At 37.7% G+C, this 26911-nt stretch overlaps 1 long non-coding RNA gene across 1 annotated transcript in view; it reads right to left on the bottom strand.

The window, feature by feature from the left end:
• LOC121395590 overlaps window positions 1–26911 on the bottom strand; it is a 60539-nt gene that overhangs the window by 22862 nt on the left and 10766 nt on the right. Inside the window, exon 2 of the long non-coding RNA XR_005962575.1 lies at window positions 26281–26391. This is a non-coding gene — a long non-coding RNA (uncharacterized LOC121395590). The remainder of the gene's footprint in view (window positions 1–26280; window positions 26392–26911) is intronic.

The following is a 26911-nucleotide window of genomic DNA, read 5'->3' as shown; positions in this document are numbered from 1 at the left end:
ACACAAGTGGAGTAACTACCAGGGACCGGGCTCCCTCTGTAAGAAAAAATTCAGAGGGTCCGAGCCTGGTGTACTGAGTTCTTGGCACCTTACCCAGCAAGGAAAAAATTTGTAGGGCCTGGGCTTGGCACGTTCTCTGCATTTCCCTCCCACCCTGCTGCCAGCTGCCTGTGTGCTCATCTGCTTGTTTATTTGTTGTGGTGAACAGCAAAATTAGAAGGCAGAAGGGGCTAGGAGTTGGGTACTCCATACAGCAGACCCCGCGGCCTGATTCCACCCCCCCCCCTGTTCCCCAGGGCCTGCCATTACGCCAGAGCACTGCATTAGAAGAACTAGAATTTTTAAAAATCTGAATTTTAGATCTTAAAGTTACCAGTAGTGGATTTTTTCTGCCCCTGATAAGGTCATTTTCTCAACTTGGCTCATGGCAGCAGTGCTCCTGACCCCATATTGTTTGTCTTTGTTGAAATGATTATGTTAAGCAAAAGTTATATTTTATTTTTTAAAAAAATACTATTTAGTGGGCAAAACTTCAGTTTCAGAAGGCAGTAAGTTCTGCATCATTTCCACCTAGTCACAAAGAGCTAAGTTTCGATTTGGGGAGATGGAAAAGTTGGAACTTAATTATATAATTAAACTTCGTCTTGGCTGATGCGTTCCATAAGAAAGCACCTGCTAAAAGTTCCATTATTTCACTGATCAGTGGAGAATACACACAGGTTTACACATGTATATTTCCAATTTCTGACAATATATTGCACATTTCAAATGTTTACATATTTATTGTGTATTCTAAGTGCCTTTTTGTGATATGTACTAGCTGGAGCCACATCATCTCGTCTCACTGTGTATTCGTACACTGCTGTGATGACAATAAAGTTTACTTTGACTTTGAATTTGAGTTGCAATTCAATTCAGAAAAACATCTCACTTTTTATCATGTGAAAGCTCTATTAAAGTCTATGGGAAAAAGCTGGAACTAAATTTGGAGAATTTGTTTTTCTCCTCAAATTATATCCATGAGTTTTGACATGATAAACCAAGAGATAACTTCTACCTCTCTTAATTGAATCAGGCCCAATATGCCAAGAATGAAATGTTCTTTGCATACAAAGGGCCAGATTCAATTCAGTGAGAAAAAGTTATCTCATGGCTTATTGGGCCAGAATCATTTCAGTGAGAAAAAGTTATCTCATGGTTTATCACGTAAAACTCATGGACGAGATTTAATTCAAAGAGAAAATGTTTTTCTCCAACTTCAGTTCCAGTTTTTTCCCCATATACTTCAGTCGAGTTTTCATATGATAAACCCTGAGATACGTTTTTCTGAACTGAATTGCATCTCAAATCGAATCTTGTCTCTGAGTTTTCACGTGATAAACCTTTTTCTCACTTAATTGAATCTGGCCCAAACTCTGATAAACTCTTCTCTAAGTGGATATATGGCACAAAGAAAGAGGTTTATATTATTGTATTACTTATAAAACATTACCACGCAAGCTCTGATTTGCTAGTGATAAGTAGCAAAGTTGTGCTGCAACCAATAAAAAAATCATATATTGTAACTTAATTATTTTTGGATTGTATTAAGAAATCACTCTTAGTGGCCGATTCACTAAGGGACGAATATCGAGGGTTAATTAACCCTCGATATTCGACTGGGAATTAAAATCCTTCGACTTCGAATATCGAAGTCGAAGGATTTTAGCGCAAATAGTTCGATCGAACGATCGAAGGAATAATCCTTCGATCGAACGATTAAATCCTACAAATCGAACGATTAAATCCTACAAATCGAACGATTCGAAGGATTTTAATCCAACGATCGAAGGATTTTAATCCAACGATCGAAGGATTATCCTTCGACCAAAAAAATTTAGGAAAGCCTATGGGGACCTTCCCCATAGACTAACATTGACTTCGGTAGCTTTTAGATGGCAAACTAGGGGGTCGAAGTTTTTTCTTAAAGAGACAGTACTTCGACTATCGAATAGTCGAATAGTTGAACGATTTTTAGTTTGAATCCTTCGATTCGAAGGCAAAGTCGTAGTCAAAGGTCGAAGTAGCCCATTTGATGGTCGAAGTAGCCCAAAAAACACTTTGAAATTTGAAGTTTTTTTACTTCGAATCCTTCACTCGAAGTTAGTGAATCGGCCCCTTAATCTTCCTTTTCTGTCCAACTTTTGCCAGATTTAATTCAATGAGGATAAAGTTATCTCACGGTTTATCATGTGAAAACTCGTGGATGAGATTCAATTTGAGTAGAAAAAAAACTTTTCAGTTCCAGTTTTTTCCCATAGAGTTTTTAATTTTTTTTTAATTGTATTGCATCTCAAATTGAATGTTATCCATGTGTTACTGAATTGAATCTGGCCCGATATCAGTATGTAGAAAGCTTCCTTTATATTACTGAACAAAAATGCAGGATATATTAAATATCTTAATCATATAAACATTACGTACTTTACATTGGAAGCCTGTGTGATCCATCACTTTGTTACTCGTACTTTCTGTGCAGATTTGTCCTAAAGATCAATGAAAATACACCAGAGAAAGATAATGTGATAAAAGGTTTATTTTATAAACATCACTCACTTTCCTCAGTTGTTTTGTCTAATTGGAAGGATTCATAATAGTATTTAAGATTTTACCAAACATGCTTAAAATGCTATTAACAAGGTCTTTTTTGACATTTTTGGGACATAATTGAGTCTTTAGGGACCTCAATGGTAAAATAATAATAATCTTTTAAGCTGGTATACTTAAAAAACAAAGGTAGGAGAAATCTTACCTATACAAGCTTCAATAACTTTTTAAAAATGATTTTCCTCTAAAATTACTCAACCAAACTTATTTTGATGATAGTGTTCGTGTTACCATGAACTTATTTTCCTACCTGCTTTAAATATATATTAAATATGCAAAATGCCCCCACATTCCTATGTCTTCCCCAGGACTAAAACAACAATAACTTTGGGATTTACACCTTACCAATGAGTGATAAACCTTTAGAGTAAAAAGTAACAAAATGACAATTTAATAAGGCAGGATGAACAGAACAAAGCTGTAACCTGGTTGATTACACTCCAGGAATGTATTAACTAAACTAAGATTTTATTCAAGATTTATTATACCCCGAAGCTGCTAAAAGTCCGAATCCGATAATCCACTCAAACCTGCTGAGGTCATGTAGAAGAAATTGGCAGGTGACTCTTCTACAATTTGAAGGTATTTTGATCTACAAATGTGGGGTTAAAGCCATTCCAGCATTAAATCTGAAAAAATTGTACTATTTAAGTTTTTGCTTGATTTTATAGATTCTTTTCTGACTTTTTCAAGTTATTTTATTGATAAATAAGATAAAATCATGGATGGGAGTGTGGTTGAGCTTGGTTTAATAAAAAGATTAGATAACTTTGTGTTGGTTTTGGTTAATAACCCTCAAAATGGCATGAAATGACGTGTGACAACCCTACTAAGCTACTTTACATTTTTCAGCCAGGAAAAGCTATGAATTGTGTTTAGTGGGTCTTTGGTGGTGCAGATTGGGAGAAAGGTTGGAGACCTGTGGAGGGGAATGGGGTTGTCAGCAGGCTTTCCATTTCCTTTAAAAACTTGATTTTCCTATGCCTGTATAATAGCATATTTGTAATGATATTAGATAAACACTGCCCCCCAAAATGATAAATTGAAGATATAAAGTTATGTTTCCATAGATAAGATTGTTGCTCTAGGTTAAGGTCATCACAACATCCAAGCAGCTAGTATTTTCCTTTAAGGAGGCATCCAACTCTTTCCATAACAGCTCACTTTAAAAAGAAATACATTTCATTGCTGAATATTAAAGCTCATTTATTATTTTCCTTGTGTTCTCCCGAAAGACCTAAAGAATTAATGAATCAATTCCCAGAAAGTTCTTTGCATGTTTGTGTGTGCAGATATGTGTATAGAGGGATCATATCGTGCCCTGCAGCGCCTCTTCTGCAGTGTAAACAAATTAGACTTGGACTGCCTTGCTCCATAACTGAAATATTGCTAATCTCAACCCTGTTTAGGTCAAGTAGAAGTCAATGGCAGATGTCCCTTTTACAGTCTGAAGATATTGTGATTAGTGATGGGCGAATAAATTAGCCTGGCACAAATTTGTGGCGAATTTTCGCATTGCCCCGTTGGCAAATAAATTCACGAATCCCCCACAAAAATCCGCCAGCGTCCGCACATCCAAAAAGTCGCTCGCGTCTAAATCAGTGTGTATCAACACTATTCGGACGCCCATTGATCTTAATGCCAGCGTTAGCTTGGACGCGGGCGTCAATTTCCGATTTTTTCCGCGAAAATGTCAGATTTTCTTGATTTTTATGTGAAAATGTCAGAAGTTTCACTATTTTTTCATGAAACTTTTCGATTTCATGATTTTTCGGAGAATTTTTTGCCGTTTTACGAATTTCGCAAATTTTGCGGGAATCATCTGTGCTAGGTTTCGCTCAATAATCTAAAAAATGTGGGGATTTTTTGGCAATAACTCGGGAAAAAATGAGCAATTCGAGAGTCAAATCTGAAAAATGTGTGAGATTTGGCTTTTCGCTCGATTTTATTAAGTATTTTTCTGACTTATTTTATTGATAAATATGATAAAATCGTGGATGGGAGTTTGGTCGAGCTTGGTTTAATAAAATGATGAAATAAATTCAAGTTTGAGTAAGTAACCTTCTTCATGTCCTCTTCACTGCAACCTTTGCCACAGAGGCATGTACACTTCAAACTGGACCTGACTTCAACTCACATGGTCCATGTTGTCTATCACAGTGAGGAGGCCCAGACTGACATGAGATGTTGCCTGCCAGCATTGTTTTGTTACAATAGTTTTTACTAAGTCCCTGGCAGTGTGGTTCTGGAGGGAGGGGGTGACATGTAAAGGGGCCATTATATATTTAAATGGCCTGTGCTTGTAGCCTTTAAGGTGCCAATGTATGATTTGGAAGTAGGGGAAGCTGCCTCTGCTGGCTTTGACTCTGCACTCAGCTTCACATGGGGAAGTGGCAGGGATGTGGGGAGAGACTTCAGCAGTGGAAATCTTGTGGCTGAAGACACATGAGTTGCCTAGTTGAGGTGGCTGAGTTGAAGGAGGTGCTTGGGAAAAGATGCAGAGTGGCAACAGTGGGGGTGGGGAGGGAGGAGGGTTGGCTACATGGGTACTTGCCTTGGGTGCCCCTCATTGTTGGCCGGTTTTGTTATTTCTACATGTATAGCCAGCTTTAAGAAGGCAATATATGAACTTCCCCTTCATACTGAGTTGGCAGTTTATCTGCCAATGTATGGTGCTCTACCTGACTGCCTGAAAATCACCCACATATCTATCAGGCAGGTTTGAAAATCTCTTCGACCAGGGACTGCATCAGTGCATTGATGCAGTTCTCTCCCGTTGGGCCTGCACAGATGCCTATTATGATCCAATCACTGGCATGGGGGCCAAACGATCAGATAGCAGATACTTTGATAGCAGCACAGATTGAGCCAGGAAACTACTTGTTTTCAGTGGTCCTGATAATCTCAGGACTCAGGAGATTATCTATTATTATTATTATAAATATTATTTTAGCCAGAGCTCCTAGTTTATGACATTTTAAATGATTTCTCATTATTCCTGCTCTAATTTGAAATGCCTCTGGCACTCTCATTTTTCTCGTGTAAGTAAGTAAAGTAGTGTATTTAAAAAGAAAATGTGCAAATGTCGGATGCTCTTCATTACCGGTACATTAACACAAGTATCAGAATAATCACGTCCAAGCGAGAGCACATTTTTCTTCTGTCTGTCTATGCTGCACGTCACACAGCGGGACGAGATGGGGTACAGGTCAGTGTTTATCTGGCTTTGTGTATACAACTGACAGGGTTGTTAATATTACCCTGAGCAGGATTCAGCCAGAGATTACTGATTATTGGCTCAGGTAAGCAATCAGTAACAGATTAATGATTATGCTTCCCCAAAGGCAAACATTCGCTGATTATTTTTTAATTACTTTAGCACCAGAAAAGACTTTTTTTTCCACAAAAATGTAAACAAACGTGTCATCAGTACAAGTACCCATATATGCGCCGGAAATATATTTGGAAAGTTTATGATGATAACATGCCAGGAGCCAAATAAATCTTCATTGCTGTAATTTACTTCCTTTTTGCCTGACAAGGAACAAATGGGATTCTTTAACAAATCCAATTCATTTGGCTTTTAGAGTTCTCCATTTATTCTCCGCAAATATTTCAAAATACTTAATTATGCAACTGACATATAAGATATTTAAGTATTGTTTAATAGGGCATGGGAATTAAATACTGTAACATAAGCTGAAAATAAATTGAATATAAAAGGTTCAGGCACCCTAACGTTACATTCAATGCTTCCAGCAATGTCTCAAGTTGGCCACACACAGGGACATTGGCGCATATACAGCATTTTAGTCATTTTTGACCCATTTGGATGATCCTCAGCTCTTGCATGTGGTCTGAAAATGAGTTATTCCATTAAAATTGCACCATATTAGATTAGCGACAAGAGAAAACTAGATATTGGCACAAGTATGGGGTCATTATGAAACCCAGAATTACAGTGATACTACATGGAAAGCTGTTCAGCTGGCCTGTGGATCAGTACAATATACACCAAAACATAGATGGCTAAATTGTACAATATCTGGTCAATCAGTCCATGGACTAATTAGTGGATTATCCCAAATGTGTCTCATGTGCAGGCAGTTTACAGCAAAACACTTATTTTGCTGTCTGAGCTTAATGGTGCACATTGTTATATAAACAAACAAGCTGGTCACATATCTGCATATAATTAAGTTCCTTGCAGTAAGAATTGATTGAGATAATATTCTCCATACTATAGTTCTTTCTTCAGGAGGGACTCAATGGGGAGGGTGGGTATAAGTAATTGTTGTGGAGAATCCATACCCTCAACAAGTTGTCATATTTAGGGGCCAAGTTGTCCATATTAATGGGTGATAGTCCTGATTTGGGCTCCTGAAAAGTGATCTGCATAGGCCACCTAAACTGCCATCCTTAAAATCATATTTTTACCTTAACCCACCGTAAAACCAAAAGTGGCTTCATTTCTGGACAGGGGGAAGGCAAAATAATGAGTCTAAGGGGCACATTTACCTAGGGTCGAATATCGAGGGTTAACTAACCCTCGATATTCGACCGTCGAAGTAAAATCCTTCGACTCGCGTATTGAAGTCGAAGGATTTTGCGATATTCGAACGAATCGAACGATTCGAAGGATTTTAATCCATTGATCGAAGGATATTGGCCTCGGTAGGTTTTAGGTGGCGAACTAGGGGGTCGAAGAAATTTTTAAAGAGACAGTACTTCGAATAGTTGAACGATTTTTAGTTCGAATCGTTCGATTCAAAGTCGCAGGTTATAGTCGAAGGTGCCCATTCGATGGTCGAAGTAGCCATATTCGACCATTCGAAATTCAAACTATTATTCCTTCACTCGTACTAAGTAAATGGGCGGCTGGGCCCCTAAGTCTAAATGAGTCTAAGAGGCCTGTTTTACAACCTGTGATCCAACTTGCAACCAGTATACTCACTAAGCTAATTACCCACATCCCTACACAAATCTGCATTTACATACATGTTACCTGCCCAATACCCACAGTTTTCTGGGTACCTGACCATGCTGAAGGGGTATATTAAGGTGTAACTGGCCAAATGACTTACTAAAATGTCCTGGTTTTCCCATGTGGAATGAAAGGAATGTAAACTTCCCTGGTAAGGCCTCACTTTGAGTATGAAGCGCAGATCTGGGCTCCAGTCCTTAAGAGGGATATAAATGAGCTGGAGAGAGTGCAGAGACTAAGTGCAACTAAACTGGTTAGAGGGATGGAAGACTTAAATTATGAGGGTAGACTGTTAAGGTTGGGGTTGTTTTCTCGGGAAAAAGAGGCGCTTGCGAGGGACATGATTACACTTTACAAGTACATTAGAGGACATTATAGACAAATAGTAGGGGACCTTTTTACCCATAAAGTGGATCACCGTACCAGAGGCCTCCCCTTTAGACTAGAAGAAAAGAACTTTCATTTGAAGCAACGTAGGGGGTTAATCACAGTCAGGACAGTGAGGTTGTGGAATGCAGGTTGATGTTGTGATGCTGATTTCGTTAATGACTATAAGAATGGCTTGGATGATTTCTTGGACAGGCATAATATCAATGGCTATTACGATATTAAAATCTACAGGTAGTATAGATATTGGTATATACAGTGTATGGAGGGGTGTGTGTATGTATGGAAGCTAGGTTTTATTTGGAGGGGTTTAATGTTATGGAACTATGTAACTATGTTGAGTAGTATGTCATATTGACAAAAGATAGTTCCATGCTGTTTTTGCTGAGGGGGACACAGCTCTCCAAAACTGAGAAATTAATTTAGGATGGAATGCAGGAGCACAGTGCAAAAAATGTTGGCTTGCACCGTCCACTTTGTAAATTACTCCTAATACCTCTATATGAAATCACAAAGTGTAGCAAGACTCTTTTTATTTACAAATGGAGAAAAACTACCAGGACAAGTGAGCAAGAAAGTGACAGAGGCACTTCCTATATGTGATCCACAGACATGACATTTTGCCCTAAGCTTAGCTATGACAGCAGTGGGTAATGTACTAAACAAAACAAAGTTTCCTGTCTGTGTATCAACAATAAAGCAATGCACTAGAGACAGAATCACCTTCAGACACTCCGGAGAACACAAAGACTGCACAACTCAGTGTTTTTGTTTTCATGTTTATTTCCTAAAACCCCAAATATGAAAGAAAATCTAAAAACCATCCACGAGGAACTATCAACCCCTTTATTAATTCGTCTTTTAAGATAAGAGATAAATGGAAATGTCCTTCCAACCCTGCATAGATCCTGCTGTTCTAGAAAGAAAACAATGGGTTCATCAGAAAGCCATTATAAAGCTTCTTTAAAATATGTCATTCTCTTCTTATTTGCCTGGTTCCTGTGTCTCCCACATTACTCAGCATAATGGAATGTTTGCATAAAGAACTAATGCCTGCACCAGAGCCAAGGTAAGCGCTAGGTTTATGCCTGTACTGTAGTCAACTCTATAACTAGCAGCAATGCTGTCAATGAACCATTTGTCTGAAGTCATGTGACTGGCTCACTGTTTTCATTCTAGCCATGGTGTAAAATTAATTTCTCGTACCTTAAAAAATATATATATTCCTCTTTTTCTTCCTGAAGATATATTAAAAAAATCATTTCGTCAACACCTGTGTGAAGTATTGCTACGGAAAGTAATTTGGCAGTTGTTACAAATTAGCTTCTGGAACCACAAAGAATTTCTGTGTATTTTGTTTGGAATACATGCCGGGAATAGGTTACATTTAATGTGCATATTACTTTATTTTTTATGTTGACGTCAGTTTTAAATAAGGTACTAATAGTCATTAAATGTATTTTTAAAGCAGAAAAAGTGAAACTTTCCTGCAGTCTTTCAAAAAAAAAAATAAGATTTATTAAAGGTGTAATATACATAGAAAGCATTGGGAAATGGAATTCTGGTCAACCCATAACAATGTTTGGGATTTACCAGGTGTATGGACTGTAATTTCTCATCAATTTAATTAGTGATGGGCGAATCTTTACCGTTTTGATGTGCCGAAAAATTCTCAAATTTCTGCGAAATTTGTGAAACGGTGAAAAGTTCGCGAAAAATCGCAAAATCGGAAAGTTCCCAAAAAATGTGAAAATTCACAAAAAATTTGTGAAATTCAAACATTTTCCCATAAAAATAGGGCAATTCGAACGCTTTCACAAAAAATCAAGCAATTTGAAACTATTCACTAAAAAAAAATCATTTTGAATGTTTTCACGGAAAAATCGTGAAAATCGCAAATTGACGCCGGCGAAAGGCGGGAATTCACGCAAATTCATGCCAGGCGAATTTATTCGCCCATCATTAGATTTAATGATACCTTTCCATCAAAAATATTTCTGGGTGATTCCAAATACTACTGAGTAATGTAAGACCGAAACGACTCAATTGATATTGTTTCAACTCGAGGTTTGCAGACCTTTGACATTTTAGCTGTAATTTGTTGAAAAAAATGAAGGGGAAATTTCAACCCACGTCTACTGTACTGGCTTGTGTAGGGCATTTATTTTCTGAACTTACCGTGAAGATCTAAACACCAGATCTCAAAAGGTTTAAGGTCTGTGATTGTGTCAGCTAGTCTATCAAAGACAATTATCAAATTTCCCTTCTTTCACTAAATAGATTTTGTATAGTAAATATTCCTTAATATTATCTTGCTGCATGATGACATTTGCACCGAACGCTGATCACTGGGGATGACATAATATTGTAAATAAAACACTGTTATGCTGCACATTACAATCCATTGTACATAGTATCGATTTCTCCTTTTAATATTCAGTTTGGCCTAATCCAGTGATCCACAACCAATGGCTCACCTCAACCTCAAAACCTCTAAAGGCTCAAAGCAAAGAAAGATCTTCCTGTTTGCAATGGACAGCTCCCATTGACTTCTGCATGACCTTGCCGGTTTTTAGATGGAGAAACTTTGCATTCGAGTTTTTCTTATTTATTAGATTTAGGGACAGATTTATTAAGGATCGAGTTGTGTTTTCCATGAAAATTTGAATTTTCAAGGTTTTTTTTGGTCAAAAATCCATTTTCGGGTTAAAAATTTTTTTTCAACATTTATTTTACTCCGACCCTGGAAATAGCTCCATCTAAAACTTCAGGTCATGTATAAGTCAATGGCAGAGGTCCCTTTTACCATTTGAAGATGTTAATAGCATTCATGAGTTTCAAATTATTTTTGGAGGTTTTTGCCCAAAAACTCAATCAATTCAAGCAATTGCAGTTTTTTTCTGCCGCAAACTCGAATAATTCGAGTTTTTGGGTTGTTAATCCTGCACTCGAAGAACTGAGCTTTTTCCATTCAAGTTTTTTTTTAAATTAAGAAACCATTCGAATTGTGAGTTAATTCGAGTTCATTGAAGTTCATTTGTGGTATAAAAAACTCTAAAATGCGACCTTTGATAAATAGCCCCCTTACTTTATAGTATAGTAATAATTTAAATTCACAATTATTAGCTCTAAAAAATCGATTTTGGATAAGAAAAAAAATATGAACATTAGTAAATCGGTCCCATAGACACTGCAGAGATTTGTTCATGTTTGGACTAATCCAAAAGGGGAAATGGGTTGCCATCCATATGGTATGTTCTTATATCATTGGCATGTTCCTAGGCATACAGGGCCTATATAGCAGGAATGATTGCTGGGTTGTGTTATCAAGCTTATCAAGCAAATAGAAGGAAATACAATAGTGTCGCTATATAATCTTATTTTACTTTATGTCAAAGTGTCAATGAAAAATATGTTGGCAAAAAAAATATCTAGTGTTTTATATGGTAGAAAATATTTAGGTTAATTATGTCATAATATTATATAATATTGCATGTGTTCACTAGCTAAGAGCCATTAAAAATAAATTATGCTACAATTATCATTAGCAAGTAAACAATAACCCTTTGCGTGTTAAAGTGGCTGTCTGTTTAGAATAATAGGCTGCTTTGATATGCAACATTTAAACACAATTTAATGCACTCTCCATTTCCAACTTAACATGCAGAAGGCAAAGTGCATCATAACAGGATGGAACTACATATTAATCCAATTAGCACAATACTTCAAAACCTCTTAGGCTGCGATGGGCCTACAGTCAAATATGAAGTCATACCATAAATCAGAGAGATCTGGGGGAGAAAAGATGTTTGTTTTTTTTTAAATTTCATTTTAGATTCTAATATATTTCTGGGAAACCTATTAAGGATTTTGTATCTTTACTATTTTCAATAAACTTTTCAAATATGTCATGATTTTTCCAATCAGGGTTTAACTATGAGGGGTGCAGGAGATATAAGGGGCCCCATGAGGGCCCTAATTAATGAGTAATTTCAATATATAGAATTACAACCTCTGGTTATTTTGGGGGCCCTAAAAATATTTTGCTGTGGGGTCCAGTAACAACTAGTTACACCACTACTTCCAAAGGCACGTCCAAATCTATTTGAAGTCTCTTGTATTTAACTATTTCTGCCATTGAAGGGCCCCATTGATGGGTGAATAAATTCGGCAGGCATGAATTTGCGGCAAATTTTCGAGTTTCGCCCCCAGCGAATAAATTCACGAAACTGTGGTGAAAATTCGGCAGCATAAACTCGACAGCGGCATTAAAACTGTCACGCAACAGCATTATTCAGATGACCATTGACACGGGTGTCAAAATTCACTTATTTTTTTCATTTCGCAAATTTCGTGGGAAATTCGCTAATTTTTCGGCAAAGGGAAACAGGACACATTTTGCCCATCACTGGCCCCAAACAGTCAGAAACCTGATCTATATGATTAAAGTCTGCAAAGGAGAACAACAGAAATATGAGACAGATTGAACAGATTGTCAAATAATCGCTCAAAACTGCAATTGGTCTCTTAGACCAAAATTCCAAACTGTCTGTAACTCTGAGCGGTACTGACAGATCTTGAAGTTAGAGAGGCCACAGGTCCTTCTTACTTCTGTTTAGATTTGCTATTTTATAAATGCTACCCATCCCAAAGTAGGGGGGAAGGGCCCTAGGTAAGGACTTGTATTCACTATGTTTAAACATGGTTCCCAAAGACAGCTTGTGTCTTTTACCCCCTAGGAAAGGGACAAGGAGTAATTGCTGAACCTACTCTGACTTATCTTCTGATATACACGATCCATCTTCCTCTAAATGTGACCCCTCTAGGGATGTTGATGAGAACCACACACATACAAGATAAGGGTAATGTCATAATTCAAGGGAAATTCTCAATACTTTACTCCCAAACTTTTGAAGGAGAGAGAGAGAGGCAAGGAAAGCATTTAAAATACAACTTTTATAATTATTTCTTGGGGTGTAACATTTCACATTGATTTGAATAAGTGTGTGATGTTTCACAAAAGAATAGGTTTTGTGTAATTAATATTTAAATTAACCTAAACCTATAGGGATGGCATATACTGTAGAACATATCAATTGCCATTTCCCTTACAGGGAAAAAAACACTTCTTTGATGGCAGTGCTTTCACATTAACCTGAATGGGAGACTTGCTGCCTATGGGAGACACTTATTCTAGTAGAAGGTTTCGCTACGAAGTCAGCACTCATGAGTAATACCTCTCTATCTGCTGTACGTCCTTTTAAAGGAATTGTTCAGTGTAAAAATAAAAACTGTGTAAATAGATAGGCTGTTCAAAATAAAAAATGTTTCTAATATAGTTAGTTAGTCAAAAATTTAATGTATAAAGGCTGGAGTGATTTGATGTGTAACATCAGTCAGTCAGGACACTACTTGCTGCTTTTCAGCTCTCTTGGTTTACACTGACTGGTTACCCTGGTTACCAGGCAGTAACCAATCAGAGACTTGAGGGGGGGCCACATGGGTCATATCTGTTGCTTTTGAATCTGAGCTGAATGCTGAGGATCAATTACAAACTCACTGAACAGAAATGTACCATGTGGCCCCCCTTCAAGTCGCTGACTAACTCAGAGTTATAGAGCTGAAAAGCAGGAAGTTGGATTCTGGCTGTTTTATTAGACATCCAGTCACTCCAGCCTTTATATATTACATATTTGGCTAACTAACTATATTAGAAACATTTTTTATTTTGCACAGCCTATCTCTTTACCCAGTTTTTATTTTCACACTGAACTATTCCTTTAAGTGACTATAAATATACACCAAAGAAACCACACAGATCACACAAGGGCAGAAAAAAACATGAACGATTAATAAATAATCAAGCAGAAAAATCCAAATACTGAAAGTTGTTCTAGACTGTTATTCATGTGTGTGCTAAAATGTCCACGTTTCTATCTGAAAGGGTATATGTTCGAAGCCATAAATTATTTACACTCTAATGTCAATGTAACATTCATCCTGTTCTTTCAATATTCCTTTAACCGATGGAACTAGAGCAGCCATATCCTACAAGAAAAGCTGGAATTCTGCTTTTGGAATGTATTTATGCATTTATGAATTTAACCATTAAAGGAGAAGGAAAGTCTTCATGTACTTAGGGGTACCAAATGTTAGGCACCCCCAAGTGATTGTATTGACTTACCTGAAACCTCAGGCAGGTGCTCCTATCAGCAGAAAACTGCACCGACCCGGGGTTATACCAGTGAGCACCATGGAGCGATCCTCTTCCGTCCTCCTTTTTCCTTCGCACAGCTGCGCATACGCAGTAGAATGAAAAGCTGAACTTTAACTAAAAAGTTGGCTATTTCGTTCAACTGTGCGTGCGTTTTCCCCAGGAAATTTGAAGAAGTAAGAATCTGGAAGAGGATCGCTCTGTGGTGCTCACTGGTATAACCTCGGACTGGTGCAGTTTTCTGCTGATAAGAGCACCGGCCCGGGGTTTCAGGTAAGTCAATACAATCACTTGGGGGTGCCTAACATTTTGCACCCCCAAGTGCAGGATGACTTTCCTTTTCCTTTAATAGTTAAATACATAAATGCATATTGGAGATGGGGATAGGGATTCAGAACTGGGGCACAATAGGACTTTCTTAACATATGCGCCTTTCAGTAATAAAATAATAGTGGTAACAAGAAGGTGAGGATTTGTTTAGTGATGGGCGAATAAATACGGCAGGCAAGGATTTTCGGCAAATTTCCGCGTTTCGCTCCAACTGTGGTGAGAATTCACTGGTGAAAATACAATTGTTTTGTGTGTGCATAAAAATTGTCATGCGTCAAAATGATTTGGACGCCCGTTGACTTTAATGCATTTGGACATAATAGTCACACGTATAAAAATTGTTGTTCGCGTCACAATTGTCATGCGTCAAAATAATTTTGACGCCCATTGACTTCAATGCGTTTTGCAAATTTTCCAGTTAATTCGCGAATTTTTTGGCGAAACTACACAGATTGGCCCACCATCACTTGATTTGTTCACTTTTCAATAGACTTTTAATAAACACTCATGATTAAGAATTACTGGAAAGTTGGGGAGGGCAGGTAGAGTAGGGCAGATGGCAGGGCAGGTTGGTGAACTCAGAACATTATTATTTATATACTAAAATGAGATGTAGCTCCATTAAGGAACTATAAATTATTATTTGCATGAATCTGTACCCTTAAAAGTATTTATTTGATGCAGGTTTCTGAGACTTAGTTCTAAAATGCAAATTTTTGATATACAAAATCAGCTGATAAATCCACCTATTGTTTTTAAGCTTTTCAAGGTGCTTCCAAAACTTCCTGAATCCTTTATTTTGTGCTTTTTTTAAATTGATAAATGAGAAATTCACCTTTTACTAGAGTAATATTTTGTAGGAGACATTACATACTTTATATTTGAAATTGAGCCTAATTATTTTTATTCCACTTTTTAATTGCAACATTTCCATTAAATTCCCCTGTCCCAGGGGAAGGAAAAGAACATTAAGGAGATAGGAGCATACCCCTACTACTATATGCAGAGGCAGATTTATCAGAATTAAAATTTGAGTTTAAACCATGGGTTTTGCCATCTAAAGCCTGGCAAGTTGATGAAGAACTGAACGGGAGTTGCATTTTCAAAATTCAAAGCTATTTTTATTAATTCGAATTTAATTTAAAATATGGTAGACTGAAAATGAGTGATTAAAAATGAAGGGTAGAATGTGATGTTTTAGGTGATCATGTTTTCTATTTTCAAGGTTTATTATAAATACAGTAAGTACTGATTTGGATTTTCAATTTTTAAAAAAATAAAATCCAGTTCTGATAACTCTGCACCTTATGGTGACTTGTTTCTGCTCCAACATGAATAGGGTATGGGGAGAAGTGTTGTGCAGTGATGCTTAGTATACTAGGGGGTTGTTGAAATTTGGCTGGGGTCTAGGAGCCAGGAGGAAGAATTTAGGAACATGGTAGGAAAAAAATAAAAATTAACCAATGACACGTAAAATTTCATTAAAGGTTTCTACCAAATGGGAAGCACAAGGAAACTTGCTAAAAGTGTTTTAAGGAAATGATAATTAAGAAGAATTGTAGAGTCGAAAGATATATGTTTTGTCCATTGTCACAAGCTGACAAAATGTGTTTTTATTCTTTTTTCCTTAGTCTTACTAGTTTTTCATTGCCACTGCGCTCATTAAAAACAAATTGTATGAAGAATTATGGAACAATGCAACCATAAACTGTACTAACTTCAGACAATAAAAGTGCTGGGACATTCACTGCACTTTCCCAAGGGGCAAATTAAAAATTACAAAATCAAAAAAATGTGTGAAAACTAGCTTTTTTTTAGACCTTAAAAAATAATTCAGAGCTTATTTTTTTTATCTTTTTTTAGGTATTAAGCGTTAATGCGATCACCAAATGTTTTTCACACTTTTAACTATTCTTGCCAAGTAGACAGATTATGTGCAAAGACAATGGCCAGACACCTATTTAAAGACCCTTTGACACTGGAATTTTGTGTAGTTTCTTCTCTTAAGTAAAGGTAAAACAGTAGCTCCATAAATAAAAGACAACAATGACAAAAAGTTGTATGTGGCTATTTATTATCTGAAGGATAAGCTATCTTACAGGCTACTGTAATTTATCTGGCTTTAACTGCCATTCTGAGTGTGTTTAAGGGGAAATACAGATTTTAAAATTTTATTCATACATTTATTCACATTTCCTGTAGAGGAAGCAAAGCTATAATATTTTTAAGACATTTGGATCATGTTCTGCCTGAACAGTCCATGATGGATTGATGTTAATAATGGCAATTTAGTGGGATGTGAGAAACATGCTTTTCACTTGAATGTGAAGCGACCACAGGTGGGAATTTTATATTAGATTGTTCCAGAGAAGGTAAATGAACGGGATTCAATCTGAGATGCAATTCAATTCAGAAAAACTTATCTCAAGGTTTATCACATGAAAACTTTATAGAAAAACCTGAAAATAATTTTGGAAAAAAGTTTTTTCTGCACGAATTGAATCTCGTCCATGATTTTTCACGTGATAAGCCATGAGATAACTTCTTCTCAGTGAATTGAATCTGACTGTTTACTGCTGTTGAAGGCAGAAGTTATTGATCCTACAGGATTTTTCATTTAGACCAGGGATCCCCAACCTTTTTTTTATCAGTGATCCTACAGGATTTTTCATTTAGACCAGGGATCCCCAACCTTTTTTTTATCAGTGAGCCACATTCAAATATAAAAAAGTTGGGGAGCAACACAAGCATGAAAAAGTTCCTAGGCAGGGGCGCTCAACCAATAAGGCGAGTTGAGCCACTCGCCTCAGACGGCAGCGCCCCCCTGGTTGCCAGGGGCGGCAAAAATGCCGCTCCTGGTAACTAAGAGACGAATTTCCGTTTTTCAACCCGGAAATTTGGCTCTTCTAGTGCAGGGAGAGCAATTGAGCTCTCTGCACTAGCGACGCGCACCGCCCGACCCCCTCCAGTGCTTAAAAGGTGAGCGCCATGAGGAGGGGTGGGGCGGCAAAGGAAGGCCACCTCAGGCAGCAAAGAGGCAAGCATCGCCGCTGTTCCTAGGGGATACCCAATTGGCTATTTGATGGCCCCTATGTGGACTGGCAGTCCACATGAGGGTCTGTTTGGCAGTACATCTGGTTTTTATGCAACTAAAACTTACTTCCAAGCTAGGAATTCAAAAAGAAGCACCTGCTTTGAGGCTACTGGAAGCAACATCCAAGGGGTTGGTGAGCAACATGTTGATCCTGAACCACTGGTTGGGGATCACTGATTTAGACTAAGGGATTGTTGTATACAGGTATGGGACCTGTTATCCAGAATGCTTGGGTTTTCCTGGAAATGGATCTCTCTTTTCAAATTTGTATCTTGATACCTAAAGTCTACTAGAAAATCATGTAAACATTAAATAAACCCAATAGGCTGATTTTGCTTCCAATAAGGATTAATTATACTTTAGTTGGGATCAAGTATAAGATACTGTTTTATTATTACAGAGATTTTTTATATTATTTTGATAAAATGGAGTCTATATGAGACAGACTTCCTTAATTTGGAACTTTATGGGTAACAGGTTTCTTGGATAGCAGATCCCATATCTGTATTTGAAATCATCTAAATTGTTATTGAGTGAACTTTTTAATTATTTAATTTGTTTAGCAGCTTAAAATGTAACCTATTTATGTAGGTTTCAGGCTTTTGGGGGGGATAGTTTACTGGTTATGATCAAACATTAGGATGAGGCTCCCCTCATATAGATACATGACAACAGTCACAATATTCAGGATAGTAAATAATCTTTTATATTCGCAGTTCACCCTAATTGGGGCTGATCCCCTTTTAACTAATACTAATTTGTACCCCTTGATAGAAGCAAGCCCCACAGAGACCACCGATCTAGGGTCTAGCAACCATTTGCATAGTTTGTGTGGTTAAAATTGATTACAATAATACATATTCAAGCAATTAATTTATTTCTTGGCTGCTTGGAGCATTTTTACATTTCAGCCCAGGGAGAAGGACACATGGTTCAAAAATAGCAAGACTAACAATATCCTGGCTACATCATACTAAAAGTTGGGATTGGGATGCCCTTAAATTTATCTATTTATTCAGTTGACTACAGCATTCCCACCAACACACACACAACACAAAAGCAGAATTCCTTTAAAATGATAAATGCTGGAACATTTGAAGTGTATCTGAGATGAGGGTTTTCATGATTATGATCACAGACCACTTAGTCACTGCTTCATTATGGCACAAGGTTGGTACTTGGGATATATCCTCCATATTTATCTTTCTTAAGCTGCCTTTTATGATGGTTGGAAACATCATGGCACTTACAGTGTACAATTTGTACAAATGAGTAATTGTCCTGTTGTCCCTATTTTACTGACAGTCATAAAGAGCACTAAAAACCACATTATGGTGGAGTGGAAAGGAAATCTATGAAATGACAGTTTGATAGGACTGTCTTTCATCTGATTGTTTAATATTCACTTTAAAAAACAAAGGAAGAAAAATGTTTTTGTTGTTAATTAAACAAAAAGCTTTAAGGTGATATTTCAGTTTCTGGCAACTGCTTTTGATGTAATAATTTGACATTGTGTTACAAACAATGTATTTTTCCAAGGGTCTATAAAAAGAAAGGTATTTCAGATATTGAACAATAACCTACCAGTTCTGGTTCTATAATGGTTTCCAAAAAAGAAGCAAATTATCAAAAGGTTAAAACTAGAACAAAACTAAAGTTTAAAGTATTTTGTACCTTCCCTTTAGAAGCCCTTCTGAACTGCAACATTTGCGTCCCCTTCAATACTGCCCATACCTACAAATAAAAGGTAGATAATAAATATAAAGAATGGTGACAACTATGTAATGCTGATGTACCTCATAATCTGTTTTGTCTACTTGTTTATTCTGAAAATTAATAAAAATGTAAGTTACAAAAAAAAAAAGAATGGTGACAAAAGTTTAGATCTAATTTTGGCACAACAGTATTCGTTAAAATGTAAGAGAATTAAATATCAATATTTACCTCCTAAATGATTGGATGGTTAGACTTTCATATTTCTGTTTATATATGAATTTAGAAAATACAGGTATGGGACCTGTTAGCCAGAATCCAGTATTTGTGGCGAGGCCACAAAGGCCCGGGCCTAGGGCAGCACGATTTGAGGCCGCACCATCTACCAATGCACCGAGGACTCCATGCATGGCAAATTTCTAAGTTATTTACCGGACGCATGCAGTCATCGGTGCAGATAGCAAGGGCACACATCTGCATGGGGGGGGGGGGAGTGTGCACGCATGCGTGCGCACTTCCGCACAGGGGAAAGGGGGCAGAGCAGAAAGACCATGGCTGGCCTAGGGGCGCTGGAAACAGAAATCCACCCTAAGAATGCTGAGGTTTTGGCCCTTGTGCCAATGATTGGATCATTATGACGGCCTTCGGAGACACGGAAGAGGGATGACCAATTTATTTGGTCAAATATGGATCATACAGGACCTTCTAAATGGCCTGTGTATGACCAGAGTTTGGAGGGCCCATGCATGGCCAGCTTATTATGTTCAAATGATTAGGGGAGGACAAGGTGCTCCAGAATTAAATGTAAAGTAACTCACCAAACAGTGAAAGTGGTCCGGGTGCACCACACTGCGCATTTCGCGCCTTTCAGGGTGCTTAGTCATGTGACTAAGCACCCTGAAAGGTGCAAAATGCAAGGGTGGATGGAGATGCAGCTATGTTTTTAATTTTTCCACTAATAAAAATATATTTTTTTAACTGAAAATCTCTGGTCTTGAGGATCTGTTTGAGTGCCCTGCTTCCTTATCTTCAGCTTATTATGTTACTGTTGCCATCTTGTTCAACTATTCCTGATTGTCCTGCTTCTTCCACTTCTTTGACACATTTTTTTCTTATTAATAGGCTCCTTCCCTTGACCAGAAAACAGGAAATATTTACACAGTCACTGTCAATGTCACCATGATTCAAATAACAGTGAATTGTTGGAGTAAAGAGATGGATTTCCCAAGCCAAAACATTAGTCATATTTGTTTAAATTATGCAGACCCACAATCAAAGCATAATTGCCATATACTTACAGTATCAAGCATCATTAAACTTCATAACTATTGACTAATTTGACAGTGTTACATATTAATTTTCAGACTAAGTGCTAATTAACATAACATTCAGGCAAGACTACATTATTTTCATCATTTCTAGTAAAACAAGTAAAATTACAACACGTTTCTTATTCTTCTACTGTAAAGCCCATTATGATGATGGAAATGCACAATTAAATATTTGGATTGTGTTTCCAAGGCCATTAATAGCTAAACTCTAAAATTAAACATTTTGGTTTTTTTTTGTAATAATATTGTAAACCAGATTTTATAAAGTTACATATACACTATTGTCGCTTTTAATTTATTTTAAATTTTATTTTCATTTCTCAGTTATAGATAGCACAAGAGTTTTTTTCTTTTTTAATTCTTTGAGTTGATTCATCTCTTCTTTGTTTTCTGCTGTGGAATGTTTAAACAAAATATGACATTGCCTTTCTAGATAATCAGTGATCTGTAAGGTTGCGTATATACATCTTACTATCTCTCGCTGTACTGCCGACTAAACTACTGAAGATCAAAAATTGCATGGTATGCTGAAATTTTTATAGAAAAGCTAGACTTCTGCGCAAAAGCTTTCACGTGAACTCCCAAAAAGTATATCTTAATGATACACTCAGAGCAAATCATTTGCCTTGAGAGACAGGATCTCTCTAGTGGCTTGGAAGGCAACCACAAGAGACTACCAGACTAGCTACTTTCAGCTAAATGTACTCTCATATTAATATTTTAAAATGCCATAATGCCTCTCTGAAAACCTCCGAGGACCGATGCATCAATTTGCAAGGCCTTCACTCCAGGAAATAGAAAGAGGCATAATCTGCCATTAAGAGAAATAGTTCATTATGTTAGCTTCTCCTAAGCACACAAAGCGTGTCCCTCATTCTTAAGTTGCAAATCCTCGCTTTAATGGGATGGGAAACACCATGCCCTGCAGCTTTATTGTCCTGCTGTTCATTAGCACAAAAAGCTTTGTTGTGGTATGAAATCTAAAGCTTGTTGCAGTGATCAATCAACTTCAAAGTATCTTCCCTACGAGCAGGAATCATCGCAAATAAATCAATTAACTATAAGTTTCTATTTCCATGGTGCTCAAAAAACAAGACTGAAGCAATACATCAACAGGAAAGTACAAACCATTACTTGATGGGGGGGGAGGCTTTGCATTATCAAAGGAATATCTTTTTAGAAGCATCCTTTATTATTGCATGTAAAAACACACACACACACACAATACAAAGGTGTTATTTGGCCTATATTCTCAAGAAAAAAGTAAGCACAAATTCACAGAAAATTCCACCAAAAGCTTCTACATGTGATTTGGGGATTTACAAGATTTTCCTGTAATTTACAATTATTTTATAAAATCTTTTTACTATCCCATCTTAACCCCACTATCCAGCGGCCAATTATGTATACAGTATATAGTAGGACTTTCCAACCTAAGGCCTGTCTCACAGTACCCCAACTAGCTTCCAGCAGGGCAAAACATACAAAGCCTCATTTACCACCACAAGTGCAAAGCACTAAAATTTACTCAGTTGAGCATGCAGTGAGTCATTCCAAAAGTAAGTGTGCTCATTCAAGCTCCTAGTAATGTGCAGCCAGTGCCAATATACCCACCCAGAATACCCTTAATAATTATGCACAACAGCACTTGCCCAATGGGACCCTGGAGTTACTGCAAGTTTGGACATGGAATATCATTGTCATGGTGGCAGTTCCAGGGATCTACTAGCAAGTTATAAACTGCCATATTTTTCAGACTGAAAAAGTACATTTGGAGTGTTCATAGGTGCAGGTCTTTGTGCTCCTGAATGGAGCACAAAGGCTTGTACCTCCTTGTTGAATACAGTACTGGCACATAAGCGTCCTCTAGCTAGTCTCCTTTCATGTGTAAATTTATGAGTGGAGTTAGGCAAAGGTTTCAGGGGGACCCTATTCTTATCTCCTGCCTTGTGGCAAATTTTAAGCACAGGGCTGCACTGCATCTGCAGGGTTGCGCCTTGCACCCATCACAAGGTGCATGCTGCACTCAGATTCCCTTCCCTGTGTTCTGCTTAGAGTGGTGGGTTGGTGGCACATGTGAAGATTTGGGGAAGAGATTAGTCACCCAGCGACAAATCTTCTCTTCTTCGGGTGACTAATCTCCCTGAAATTCCTTCCCACTGGCAAGAATGTGAATCACAGATGGGATGGCATTCGGACCTCTTAGTTTTCCAAAGTCACCCGAAGTTGCCTCATGAGGAAACTTCAGAAGACTTTGGAAAACCGAAGCTATCCATATGCCATCCTGCCGGCGATTCACATTCTTACTGGCGGTAAGGCATTTCCGGGAGATTAGTCGTCGGAGCAGGAGATTTGTCACTGGGCGACTAATGTGCGCTAATTGCTTCATTTTCCAAAGTCGCCCAACGCTGCCTCACAAAGAAACTTTGCATTCCGAGTGCCATCCCACCACCGATTTACATTCTAGCTGGTGGGAGGCAGTTTGGCGAGATTAGTCTCCCCGAAGAAGAGAAGATTTGTCGCTGGGTGACTAATCTCCCCAAATCTGAACGTGTGCCCTGACCCTAAAAGCCTGGAGATTCTAAGAGTGTCTAATATGATGGAGAAGAGAGTTCCAGAGGATGGATGCAGCACATGAAAATTCCTAGATGAGGGAGTGAGAAGAAGTAATGAGTGAGGAAGATAGAAGGACGTCATGTGCAGACCGAAGGTTACATCATGGGGTGTACTTGGTTACTAATCTAATAACTAATCTAATATATGTAATGGGATTCATTTCAGTAGCCAATCAATCTGTTTTTAGAGTGCAGAAAGAAACCAGAGTACCTGGAGGACAAACTCCTTGCAGATACCTGTGCTTCAATTTACAATAAACCAAACTGGCACTTACTGTAATTCTTCTTACTTTAATTGTTATATGTACAAACAAAATACACGAGATATGATATTTCTCTCAACACCATTGTATTAAAAAAAAACATGGTTTAAACAGTCTTCTTTGTATTTGAGTTATTTCTTACAAAGTTAAACAGCTAAAAGTAAAATAAGAAGGCAATGATTGTGCAATGTGCATATCGGGGTGATTGGGGTTCATTATGACTCAGTCAGCTCAATTTCCATATTAATGTGAATCCTTTGCCTAATGCACACACAGGGGTCAAAAGCCAGTGTTCTGCTCAAAAAAGTTTTAGCAAGTGTTTTTTTAACAGCATTTTTAACCCACATTAGTTTAATTAAAAGTAGAGCAGAATTTCTCTTTTGTACAAGTTTGCTGCTGCTGGATATGATGGTGAGCTGAAAGGTTCACAACCAGATCCAGATTTTGACAAATGTCACAATTTCCGTCCGTTAAAAAGATTTTGTATTGATTATGGTTTTCAAAAAAGGAAGCTTTCTCAGCATACCTGCCACTTAAACTTCTATTTGCCAGTTCTGAAATGACTCTGATTTCCAAAGCACTAGGTTTCCTGAGCCTAACAACTGCCGGGTGACAAAAAAAAACAAAAAAAAACATGAAATACTACTGCACATGCCCCTTCCATTTTGGTTAAATTGCATGTCTTTGATTCAAATGGCTGGCACAATTAAGGCAATCAATCACATACATATAAAGGAGCAATGGCACCAGCTCTGCATCACTGAACATCATTCAGTGGGCAGGGTCAAAAGCAGGGATTTCATTCTCCCGGCTCAGAGGAAAACAGTGAAAATGAAGGACTGATAGGGGGGGCGGGCCCTGGTGTGGGACTTGCAGCCGGGCCCCGCCCCCCTCCGTACGGCCGGAAACGGCCGCATTAGAGCAGAGTGGCGCGAGCTGCCGGGGGGCCCTGAGGGGGTGCGGGCCCTGGCCCAATCGCACCCCCTGCTCCCCCGGTAGTTACGCCACTGGTTTTAGATATGTTGTATAACTTTTAAAAACCAAGTTTGGCCATGGCTGATCAAGTTCCAACTTTTCTTTTCAGATGAACATTAGTTTTGGGCGAATTTCTCCTGTTTCGCTTCGCCGAAAAATTTGCGAATTTCCCTGTGAAATTCGTGAAACTGAGAAAAATTCACGAATCGTGAATTTTGCCGCCGGCGTCTAAATATTTTTGACGCCGGCAACAATTTTCACGCTGGTTGCAATTCTGACGCCCATTAAAGTCAATGGGTGCCTAGAATTGTCGCCGGCATCAGAATTTTCCCGGCAATTTTGCGAATTTTGCGAATTTATTTTATTTATGTGATTTCACGCCTGGCGAATAAATTCGCCCATCACTAATGAACATCCCTTTTAAGTGTAAATAAGGGGTTACAAGCACAAAGGGGTTATTTATCAATGGTCGAGTGGTAGAGTTATTTTTATCTTGAATGACCTCAAATCACCTTGAAACTCAAATGGTATTTTATTTAAGAAAAAACTCAAACGTCTAAAATTCTAACAGATATTACCGACCCGAAAACTTGAATCTAATTCGAATGGAACTTGAATTGAGCTTTCTTCCAAACCCCCCCCCCCGAATGTCAGGAAGGCTATTAACATCTTTAAATAGTACAACTGACCTCTGCCATTGACTCCTACATGAATTCAGCAGGCTTTTTTCCAACTGGAAAATGTGAGTTTTGACCAAAAAAACTGCTTGAAAATTCAAATTTACCATTTAGTAAATCTTCCCCTATAGGGAGGTAAACATAAAAGAATTAATTAATAGACACAGAAACATAGTAGCAAAAATAAAAAAAACAAAAGCATAAATCTATCAGCAGTGAAAGAGAAAAAATTTGAAAAATATATTGTGAACAAAGCAGGGAAAGAAGAAATATAGAACCAATACAAGCAGGCAGAGCAAAAAGAAATAGCAAAGACAAACACAGAAACATAGAAAATGACAATTTGGAATAAGATTTAGGATCATCTAACTATGATTCCTATCAATATTTACAACGATAGCCCTAATTTATCAACAATCTCTCAAATATAGTCTATTAAATCATTTCATCAGGCAGGAAAGCTCAATCAATTTTAATTAAAATAGAGATCTACCAACCTAAAAATAAAAACCAATTTCTATTGAGATTTCACATCCCAGAGACAACAAATCACTGAAGGCTGTCGACAATATTTTTTCATTTGCATCTGATGAATATCGAGACTGATCCAACGCACTTTAATGGTCAGAAATACACTGATTCAGAACGAGGCTTAAGTTAGAAAAGGATTGTACCATAATGATTCAGGGTCACAGATTAGTAACCTGCGTCTACTTTGTCCAAATGCTGTTTTTTTTCTTCTTTAGATAGCATAATAAATTCCTACAATAAAAGACATTACAACCACTAACTTAAACATTTTTGACGCTTTCATAGATCATATTTTACTGATGTTTGGCCTTGCAGACGCAGCAGTTGTGTACACAAATGTACAAAGTGTTCTGCGATGAATTCATTTTCCATTTAGCAGATGGCCCTTTTGAATGAGACTCTGGCTTGATAGCCTGGTAGCACTATCTCCTTACTCTTCTGCATGAGAGGTCTCTAATGGTTACAAACACCTGGTCTAAAGCAAAACAAACAAAACATGTTAGGGAAGAGAAACACGCACCTCATCATATTTGAAGGCCTTTTGGAACATGCTTTATCTACGAGCCGGGAAAGGGTTTGACAGATGTGTCATCTTTGCAGACTGAGCCCCTCTCGCCTCCTTTCGCTGAATCTTTTGCACCAGACCATATTGAGATGGAATAAAAGAACACAAGGATAAGTTGATCTATTGCTGTTTTAGGTGTTCATTGTGTCTAAAGAGAATCTAAAGGGTATAACTAATGAAAGGTACCTTTTAATGGCTTTTGACAATGCACCCACAGCGCAAATGGTGGCACAGAATGTATCTGGTACGCTGAGCTGCATATTTTAATTTCCTTTTCAAATTAACAACAGGTATAAATATAACCATTCACTCTCCTGATAGCACCAGTGTACTGTTCCCTGCCTCCAGCACAAGTGGGCTTGTTAAGAATCCTAATACAAGGAGGCAGCTGAAGAACATAATAACGACAAGAATAAGTGATGCAAAGCCAACCTGAGTCTATTGCATCCTCTCTATATATCCAGCTATCCGCATGGAAGTGTTTTTTTTTAGGTAGGATGCTATTTGACTTTAAAAGTGAAAGCAAACCCTTAAAAACAAGTTACTCATATGTATTTGCACGGGTGGCTTCTGTTTGCCCAGGTAG

This window comes from Xenopus laevis, chromosome 1L (genome assembly GCF_017654675.1).
Source record: "Xenopus laevis strain J_2021 chromosome 1L, Xenopus_laevis_v10.1, whole genome shotgun sequence".
NCBI classification, from domain to species: domain Eukaryota; kingdom Metazoa; phylum Chordata; class Amphibia; order Anura; family Pipidae; genus Xenopus; species Xenopus laevis.
Note: the sequence above shows the minus strand (reverse complement) of the source record. Positions and strands in the feature narration are given on the sequence as shown.